Source organism: Microcaecilia unicolor, chromosome 3 (assembly GCF_901765095.1).
Source record: "Microcaecilia unicolor chromosome 3, aMicUni1.1, whole genome shotgun sequence".
Lineage (NCBI taxonomy): Eukaryota > Metazoa > Chordata > Amphibia > Gymnophiona > Siphonopidae > Microcaecilia > Microcaecilia unicolor.
The window spans coordinates 52,470,039-52,479,142 of record NC_044033.1 but is presented as its reverse complement, the minus strand read 5'-3'; the positions used below and the strand labels follow the sequence as shown (position 1 = coordinate 52,479,142).

General features: G+C 41.5%; 1 long non-coding RNA gene across 1 annotated transcript; it reads left to right on the top strand.

Annotated features, from left to right (window-relative positions):
• The first annotated feature begins 1,584 nt into the window (after positions 1-1,584).
• On the top strand, positions 1,585-8,480 carry LOC115465453. Its single transcript, XR_003941416.1, has 2 exons — positions 1,585-1,939; positions 5,430-8,480. It is a non-coding gene; the product is annotated as an uncharacterized LOC115465453 (long non-coding RNA).
• The last annotated feature ends 624 nt before the right edge of the window (positions 8,481-9,104 follow it).

The window sequence follows — 9,104 nt, the reverse complement described above, 5'->3', positions numbered from 1 at the left end:
ATGGTGCTGGGCAGACTTATACGGTTTGTGCCAGAGCCGGTGGTGGGAGGCGGGACTGGTGGTTTGGAGGCGGAGATGGTGCTGGGCAGACTTATACGGTCTGTGCCAGAGCCAGTGGTGGGAGGCGGGACTGGTGGTTTGGAGGCGGGGATAGTGCTGGCCAGACTCATACGGTCTGTGCCAGAACCGGTGGTGGGAGGCGGGGCTGGTGGTTGGGAGGCGGGGATAGTGCTGGGCAGACTTATACGGTCTGTGCCCGGAAAAGGACAGGTACAAATCAAGGTAAGGTATACACAAAAAGTAGCACATGTGAGTTTATCTTGTTGGGCAGACTGGATGGACCGTGCAGGTCTTTTTCTGCCGTCATCTACTATGTTACTATGTTATTATGAATTGTGCCGACAATTGGATGTTAACAAGCAATTATCGGCACTAATTAGAGTTTACGTGCACTACTCACTAAGTGTATTATATAGTCTGCATAAATTCTATCATGCGTATGTCAGAAGGGGGAGAAGCATGGGCGGGTTGTGGGCATTCCTAAAATTTACACACAGTGTTATAGAATAACCTGTTCCGCACCTAAAGTTAGGCATGAGCATTTACACCAGGGTTTCATTGGTGTAAAGGCTGCACTGAAATTTTAGTGATATGTACGGCATTACACGTATTCTATAAACCACGCCTAACTTTAGGCGTGGCTTATTATAGAATACGTTTAGTCGCATTTTCCATTCATGCCAATTTCTTTGGCGCCAAATATAGAATTTAGCCCTAAAAGTACAGATCATAGGTTGGGTGCTATTCCAGTGTTTCTGATTCTCTCATCCCTGCACTTTTAAGGGGCTGACTCACCCTATTTTTAGTGGACTATCCTGCCTTTCACATACTGTCTGGAGAGACTCACGAAGGATGCCTTATCATTTTATAGGACGATCTGCCCTTCATAAGATGCTCTTTTAGAGCGCCTGGAGGAGCCAGCCAGGCTCCTCACCTGCCAAATCATGCCCTGGATCCTTGCGGACTTAGTACTGTATTTTTAACAGTTCTTCCTACTCTTGTGTTTGACTCAAATACATTTTAATCAAGTATGAAGTGCTATAGAACAATAATATTTCTGTGGAAATTATATTTATTACTCCCTCTAGCCTTGTCTTTGTGGTTATTCGCATGTTTGGCACTGCAATTATTTCGAGCCTCTAAGGGTTAGAGGGACTACAAGGTGCGGTTAGCTACGCTATTCGTCACGTCACGTTGGCTCTCAATTTTCAGCGCGTGACACAGTGCGCACGGCTGGGGGCGGAGCTTATGCTTTGGGGCGACGAACATTTGACTTCTGCGCAGGCGCACACCTTGACCTTGCGGCCAGGCGGCTTTGGCCTCTAGAGAGTAGAGAGGGAGATGGTGGAATTGTCCACGCGCGGGGTGGAGGTGGCCGTGGTGTTCGCCTTTGCTGCTGGAGTGCTTGTTGGGTGGCAGGCCAGCCGCATGCGCAGGAAGTACCTGGACTGGCGGAAGAGGAGGCTGCAGCACAAGTTGATAGAGATGCAGAAGAAGTTGGATTTAGCCTGAGAGTGCGGAAGTTAAGACAGGTGTTTTCGGAGGCAACGGCGATCTGGCCGGTACTCCCCTTTCCCTGAGTTCTAATGATCTGGCAAAGATGACCCCTTAAGGTGCAGTGCGGACACCCGCGATCATGCGGTTTTTCTCCCTGGCAGTATCGTCCGTCTCCAGACATGTGCTTTTTGCCAGCAGTGGTCGGTGCATGCTGTGCAATCAGCCTGCCCTTCACCAGTTGTTGCAGCGCTTCAGCTAATGGTGCTCAGCACGTGTCCAGGCCTCTTGGATTGTATCTTCTGTTTGTGGGGTCACAGAGTGTGCCAAAGACTTCAGATGCTACAAACTTGCAATATCCAAAGCTTGCGACATGATAACTAGGGTAATAAGCGTTTATGCAGTAGAATTCTGTGAGCTGTGATATGGTTATTGGGGATAACGAAGGGTGTATGCTTGGGTAGCACAAATACCACTGGTTCGTTGGGCTTTTATTATTAAAGGCTAGTGCGAGTGAGAAGATAACATGTAGACCTGGAGGAAATTCAGGCCTTCATGTTACTATGCAGTCTGTTTTGGCTCTGGTACAAGAGATTTGTTTTGTCTCGCTGTCTTCTGAATTGTTCACCACAGTTCTTAGCTTTTGCTGAAACAATTGGAAATAGTGACCAACTTTTGGAAGTTTGTCATCAGACTTAGAGGGATGCAATACAGGAACCACAGTACTTCTGAAAGGTGGTGGAGTTAAGATTTTCTTAGCTCGAAAATAATTTTTCCATAAATTTGTAATTTAGCGGTATTTTTTCACCAGTAATTCAGGGCAAGATGCATTCAGGTATAGTAAATATATTCCCTGTCTTCTGAGGATTTACAATAAAGGGCTAGATGCACTAAACTTAATGAGCCATTAACGTGGGTTCTCATTCTGCCTCGCCTCACCCTATGCTTGGAATAAACTTCCTGAGCCCTTACGCCAAGGCCCTTCCCTACCCATCTTCAAATCCTTGCTCAAAGCCCATCTCTTCAATGTTGCTTTCGGCACCTAACCTTTATACCTTTCAGGAAATCTAGACTGCCCCTATTTGACTGACTGTATATTTGTCCTTTAGATTGTAAGCTCCTTTGAGCAGGGACTGTCCTTCTATGTTAAATTGTACAGCGCTGCATAACCCTAGTAGCGCTTTAGAAATGTCAAGTAGTAGTTTAATGTGCAAGTAGTAAACCAGGACATGCACTAAAGGGCATTTTCCTATCACAGTATAAGCTAACGAAACGGAATGCAGATGAGCAAATTATTATTATAATGTGTATATATCGTACTGTAATGAGATGCACTACCTCTCGTTGGGGCTGTGCGGGATTTATTCGCCTCTAAAAACTTCTATAAATTTAACCCCCCCCCCAAAAAAAAAAAAAAATCAGGAAAAAAAAATGTCCAAGTGCTCGTCAGGGCCGTCCTTCCAAAGTGCCTAACATGGACGTCCTTCACAAAACAAAACAAAAAAGGACGTCCCTGACGAGCACTTGGACGGTTTTCCCCCAGATTTTTTTGTGATGGGTGTCCTTCTAGTGCCGAAGACGTCCAAATCAAAAAACTATTTGGACGTCTCTTTTGATTATGCCCCTCCTCCAGGTCTCTCTCAGCCAATCACAGCGCATTTAGCTGATACCAGTGACAGCTGAACACACTGCGATTGGCTGAGAGACCTGGAGGTGGGGCATCAGACGTGCTGCTAACACCCCGGGGCAGACAGAAAGGAGCAAGGCGGCCGGAGCAGAAGCCGCCGATAGCTGCCAGCAGCATCGGGAGCCTCCTTGTAGCCCTTTCATCTCCCGATTATGGAGACTTTTTTTTTCTTAGTAAAGGACGTCCTTGGCATGCGCAGAGCAGCCAGCATAACGCTTGGCTGCTTTGCGCATGCTCAGATGGCCGACTAACTTGGAAGGAAATCCTATGCAAATGAGCTAGCAGCAACCAGCTCATTTGCATGCGATTTCCTTGATGCATTCCTGTTGCTTACCAATTCACTAAGGAATTGGTAAGGAAAGGGCTTTAGCGATGGTTTTAGTGCATCTACCCCAAAGTCCCAAGGAATGTCAGTGGGCTTAGCCTTCTGTTCTAATCATTAGGCTACTCCTCCAGACCCATAATAGTTGATTATTAGAACATAAAAATAGCCAAACTGGGTCAGAGCAATGGTCTATCTAGCCCAGTATCCTGCTTCCAACAGTGGCCAATCCAGGTCACAAGTACCTGGCAGGAAACCAATTAGTAGCAACATTCCATGCTACCAATCCCAGTGCAAGCAATGGCTTCCCCCTAGGTCTGCCTCAATAAAAGACTATGGCCTTTTCTTCCAGGAATTTGTCCAAACCTTTTTTAAATAAATTAAAAAAAAAACAGGGAAACGTTTCCCCACAAATATACTCAACAAATGAAAGGGGAGCACTAAATGGTGACAACCTAGAAAATGAAAATATCCACAACTATTAATTACAACAGGGTAGCAAAGTCGCATTAGAGAATCTGTTGTGATTGGCCATTGGGGTTTTTTTTTAAAATAGCTTTTGGCTATTCCAAACCCCAGCCATGCAATAATATCAATCAGCCACAGATACAGTGATCTTTTAAAAACTGTCACTAGGCTAAATGAGCCAAAATAGCTCTAACTTTATTAAATACAAAAAAATAAATGTCTATTTCACAAACTTCATTACTTTAATGGTATAGCTTTGATAAAATAAAATACAGCGACCACTTCTCTATATAGACGTTTATGATCACAGAGAATGACACGGAGACAGAATTTGTCCTTGTCTCTGCCCCTGTGTCATTCTCTAGCTGCATCCTAAGAATGTGACTAGAAATCCACCACAGCAGAGAGAGGTTTTGGTGATGTATGATAAACCAGAAACAGTCATTTTTATTTATTTATTACAGAAGTCTTCACACCTGGTACTTTTTTTTTCACCTTTTTGATGCGGGAAAAAATACAGTTCAAAATATAGGAGTTTTGTTCACTGATGTGTATAGCATTATTCTATGTTTTCAATGTGAAGGAACAGTAATTAAGAAGAATAAGAAACCAAAAAGTCTCGATTGCATAAATCTTCACATCCCTAAACTCATTACTTTTGCAGCAATAATGACTGTGGGTCATTTTAGATAAATGCCTACTAGCTTTGCATAGAGGGATGGTACAGTTTTGCCAGTTGTTGGCAGAATAGCTCAAGCTCTTCTGGGTTGGCTGGAGTTGTCTGCGGACTGCAGTCTTCATGTCTTGCTGTAGATTTTCTATTGGATTCAGGTCTGGGCTTTGACCGGGCCACTCAACGACATTTATTTTTTTCTTGTCAAGCCACTCCTTTGTTGCTTTTGTTTTGTGCCTAGGATCCCTGTCCTGTCAAATGGTAAATCTGCTCCCTAGTACCTGGTCTTTGGCAGACTGGAACAGTTTTTCCTTCAGAATCTACCTGTACTTTGCACTATCCAGATTTCCCTATTACAGGCTTTTTCTGTCTCCGCTGCTGCACTGCACCCCACAGCCTGATAGCAGCCACCACTGGGCTTTACTGTAGGAATGGTGTTAGCAGAGTGATGTGGAGGTTCATTGTCAAAGCACATAGACCTACAAAGGTCCCAGTAAAGATTTTCTGGGATCATCAGACTTAGTTTTATTGTACATTTTTCTGTTTACATTATTTAGCTGGTAAACCTGTATGTGTTTCAGTAGTGAGATACATGCAGGTGTGTGTAGTAATGAATTCCTGCTATCCTGACATAAAGCTTTCTAGGGTGTTAGCGATGTTTCTGATTTTAAATTTAAGAAAAACAAGCAAAACTAACTCCTCCCCCCCTTTTTTTTTATTTACAGGCTAATCAAGAAAGGATACAGGACCAAACAGGCATACTGTTACATTTATCTGAAGATGATTTTGAATGAACTTTTCAGAAATGTTTTTCCTTTTTAAAAGGTTTATATAAAATTAGTGTGATCGGAACTGTACAAGTCGTAAAACCATGCATTCTAAAGTATATGCTGCATATCAAATGTAGTAGTAGTATTTTGCACCTTACTGAAAAGTTGCTTTAGTGCTCAGATCCATTTCTTGATGCAGAGGATCTAAGTATGCTTAAATCCTTTTTTAATTTAATTTTGAGATCTAGCTTTATCAGTTTGGACAAAACTACTCGCATGAATTTAATCTAGAAAACCTCATTTTGTACTACAGGGAAAGGGGATAGGGTTTGATATACCACCTTTCTGTGGTTACAGTCAAAGAGTTTACATATTAAATACAGATACTTATTTCATACCTGGGGCAAGGGAGAGTGACAAGAAGCTGCAGTGGGAATTAAACCTGGTCCCCCCTGGTTTTCAGGCCGCTACCCTGAACTGATGTACAGACTGTTGGCAATAATTGTGCATTTGTGCAAATTTTTTTTGTAACCGTTATCATGTTTGAGATGTTGGGTTTCTAGGTAAGCAGCCTGGTAAAAGGGCCCTTTTACTAAAGGGTGTTAAGCCCTTAACGTGCAGTTAGAAGGTGCTAACAGGCTACTGCACAAACACGTGAAAGCATTTTACTGCGCATTAAACTATGCTTTCTTGTATCTTTTAACATTTGTCTGAGGGTGTTTGGCCTGGGCAGAGAGTGGGTATGGAAGTGTTAGGAGTCAACACAAGAGCAGAGGGTGACAAACTGATTCCAAGCCTGGGAGACGATATGCAAAAGTCCTTTATTCAGCAGCACCAGATGAATGACCTGACACAGGTCCATGTTTCGGCGGACGCAACCGCCTGCTTCAGGGGTCAACAGAGAAACTGTGTATGAAAGTGAACATGACCATAAGAACAATCATCATATTATAAATGTATTATGAAATTTCAATAAAGACTACAATAAGGAACACTCTTGAATTAAAAACACACAAGTATTAAAGGTGGACTGCATAAATTGTTCTGTATCATAAAATTGTATCTAAATCCCATAGAAGATATATATATAATATAAAACAATGCAAAGAAAAAAAAAAAGGAATACACCTTATATGACAGAGACTGTAAGATGAAATAGCAGCATGGGGACCTTCCAGCATAAAATAATTGCACCTAGTGATACAGACAGTGTGTGTCTTATTTTTAAATAAATATATAAGCTAAAAAACATATATAATAATAATAATATAAACATACGGGGTGAAAGTATAACTACTATGAGATGGACTGATAAAAGGGACGGACATGAAACTTTAAAACACACACCTACCTCTGTGTAAGGTAACAGTGTATGTCCTGGTGCAATTGATGAGGGAAATCCTGTACACGAAAACTAGACTATATACTTTGAAACGCATATAAAAGGAAGAAAGAACCATGAAGCACCATTTTAAAATGTTTAAAAAAACAGAATCTGTAAATATCTAGAGCTTAAAAAAAAGTTTAAAAAACACTAGTAAAAAGTAAGGTAATAAGATAATGAAAACAGTCAAAAATAAGACTGGGTAAGAATAAAGTGGTTAAAAACTAAACTGGTGAAACATAACCAGTTAACAGTTACAACCGACTAACAACGAAACCGAACAAATTACTGTGGGAGCACTTACCAACACCTATTTTGTAGGCAGTAAGGGATCGTGTGGTAATCCTGTGATAATCAGCGCATGGTAATGTGGATGTGTTGATTAATGCTGAAATGCCCATTCTCTCCCCCCCCCGATGTGCCCACTTCAACAAAAAAATCCCAAATATTTTTTTAGCATGCACCGATTTGGAATTTACTGCAGGACGCCTGAGCACGTCCTACAGTAAGCCAGAATCATGCCGTGTGTGTGTACACGGTCCCTAGCACCCCTGCCCTGCTCGCTGTGCCGGTCTTTTTGCACCCCTGGCTCCCCTGTGTGACTACACTGCTCGCACATCACTGCATGATGATATCAGCTTAGTGTGGCTTATAGAAGCAAATATTGGCCTAAAGCTTTATTTCATGTCTTTTTATTCACTTACATATTTTTGTGATGTGAACGTAGTTGGATTAACTCATTTTCAATTTAAAAATTGTGAATTTTTGTTTTGGTGAAGAATTCTCATATACATGAAACTGTCCAAGCAATGTAAACAACCTCAGAATAGAATTATTTTTGTTTATATTTGCCATAGTTTCATGCAGAAGCAGAGATTGGGTTCATTACTGGTGTTTTTGGCAACTAGTGAGTGAGTACCATGCCTTAAATGTCTACTGTCATAAAAAGGGATATTTGTGGGATGATGTGGAAACGTTAGGATTCTGTGTTAAAGCCCAGCAGAGGCTTTCCTAATGCAAATGTAAAACAAACAATAGCTCCCCAAATGCAATAAGCAAATACAATAGGCTGTGTAGAAACAAATGTACATTAACATGGGAGAACTTGCAAGGTGCATGCTCACAGTGGCTAAATTTTGGTCACAGGAATTTATATCGGCACCCGATGTTGCTTGCTCATAGATCCACGCAGGTGCTGGAATACTGTTCTGTTCATACAGTTATTTACGTTCAGAATAGCATTCCAGCACATGGGCAGATGTATGTGCATACAAATCAAAGAGCTGATGCACAAGCTTTGCAAATATCAATTTTGTCAGCAGTTCAGCATTTCTTTGTTTCAGCACGTCTACGCTCTCAGCTTCTCCTCTGCAAGGAAGCCAGAAGAGGTGCAGGTCCTGTATGTGGTACAGTAAAGAGGAGAAATGGAACCAACCAAAGAATGAGCTGACTTTTTATTGTTTCTCAGCCCCCTTGCATTAAAACCTCATTGCCTCAGGTACAAACTCAGATTGGGAGCCCTCCAGGGACAGAAAAATACGCTCTGTACTTAAATATACACTCCTTCGATAGCCTTCAGCATTACAGGCAGTATATAAGAAATTAAAAAGTGTTGTACCCAGCCTTTTGGTCTTCTGCAAACTTCTCTGCAGCTGCTCTGAATAGTTAACATTTTCATTACCATAAGATTTAAATGCACTCTGTCTACCTAAAGCTTTGTGAAGAATTAACTTTTGCGTGAAATTCATTTTTACTTTGGTGCCCACAAAATTGTACACTAAAGCCAAGCTAATTTGTGTGCAAAATCTAACACACTTTAGGTGTTCAGACTAAAAGGTATGCAGCAGCTTTGCCTCCAAATTAAAAAGATATTTTTCTGCCATTGGACTTGCTTTATTCTATTCCAGCTCCAAAACCAATTAATTCACCCAGATATAAAGAGAGGATTGTAGGTCAGCACCTCACCTTCAAAACAAACTAGTCACTGATGTGGTGGTATTTAAAGTTGCAGCACTGCTAAAAAAAATTAAAAACACTAGGGCCCCTACTTAATAAGCCATGCTGTAGGCGCACAAACATTTTAGCACATGCTAAAAATTAGCGCACGCTAACACTAGAGACACCCATAGGAATATAATGGATGTCTCTATTGTTAGGTCTTCTACAGCATGGCTTAGTAAACAGGGCTCTCTGAAATTACAATTTATGATAACATATTTCAAAACCTTTAAAAATTTATTATTAGC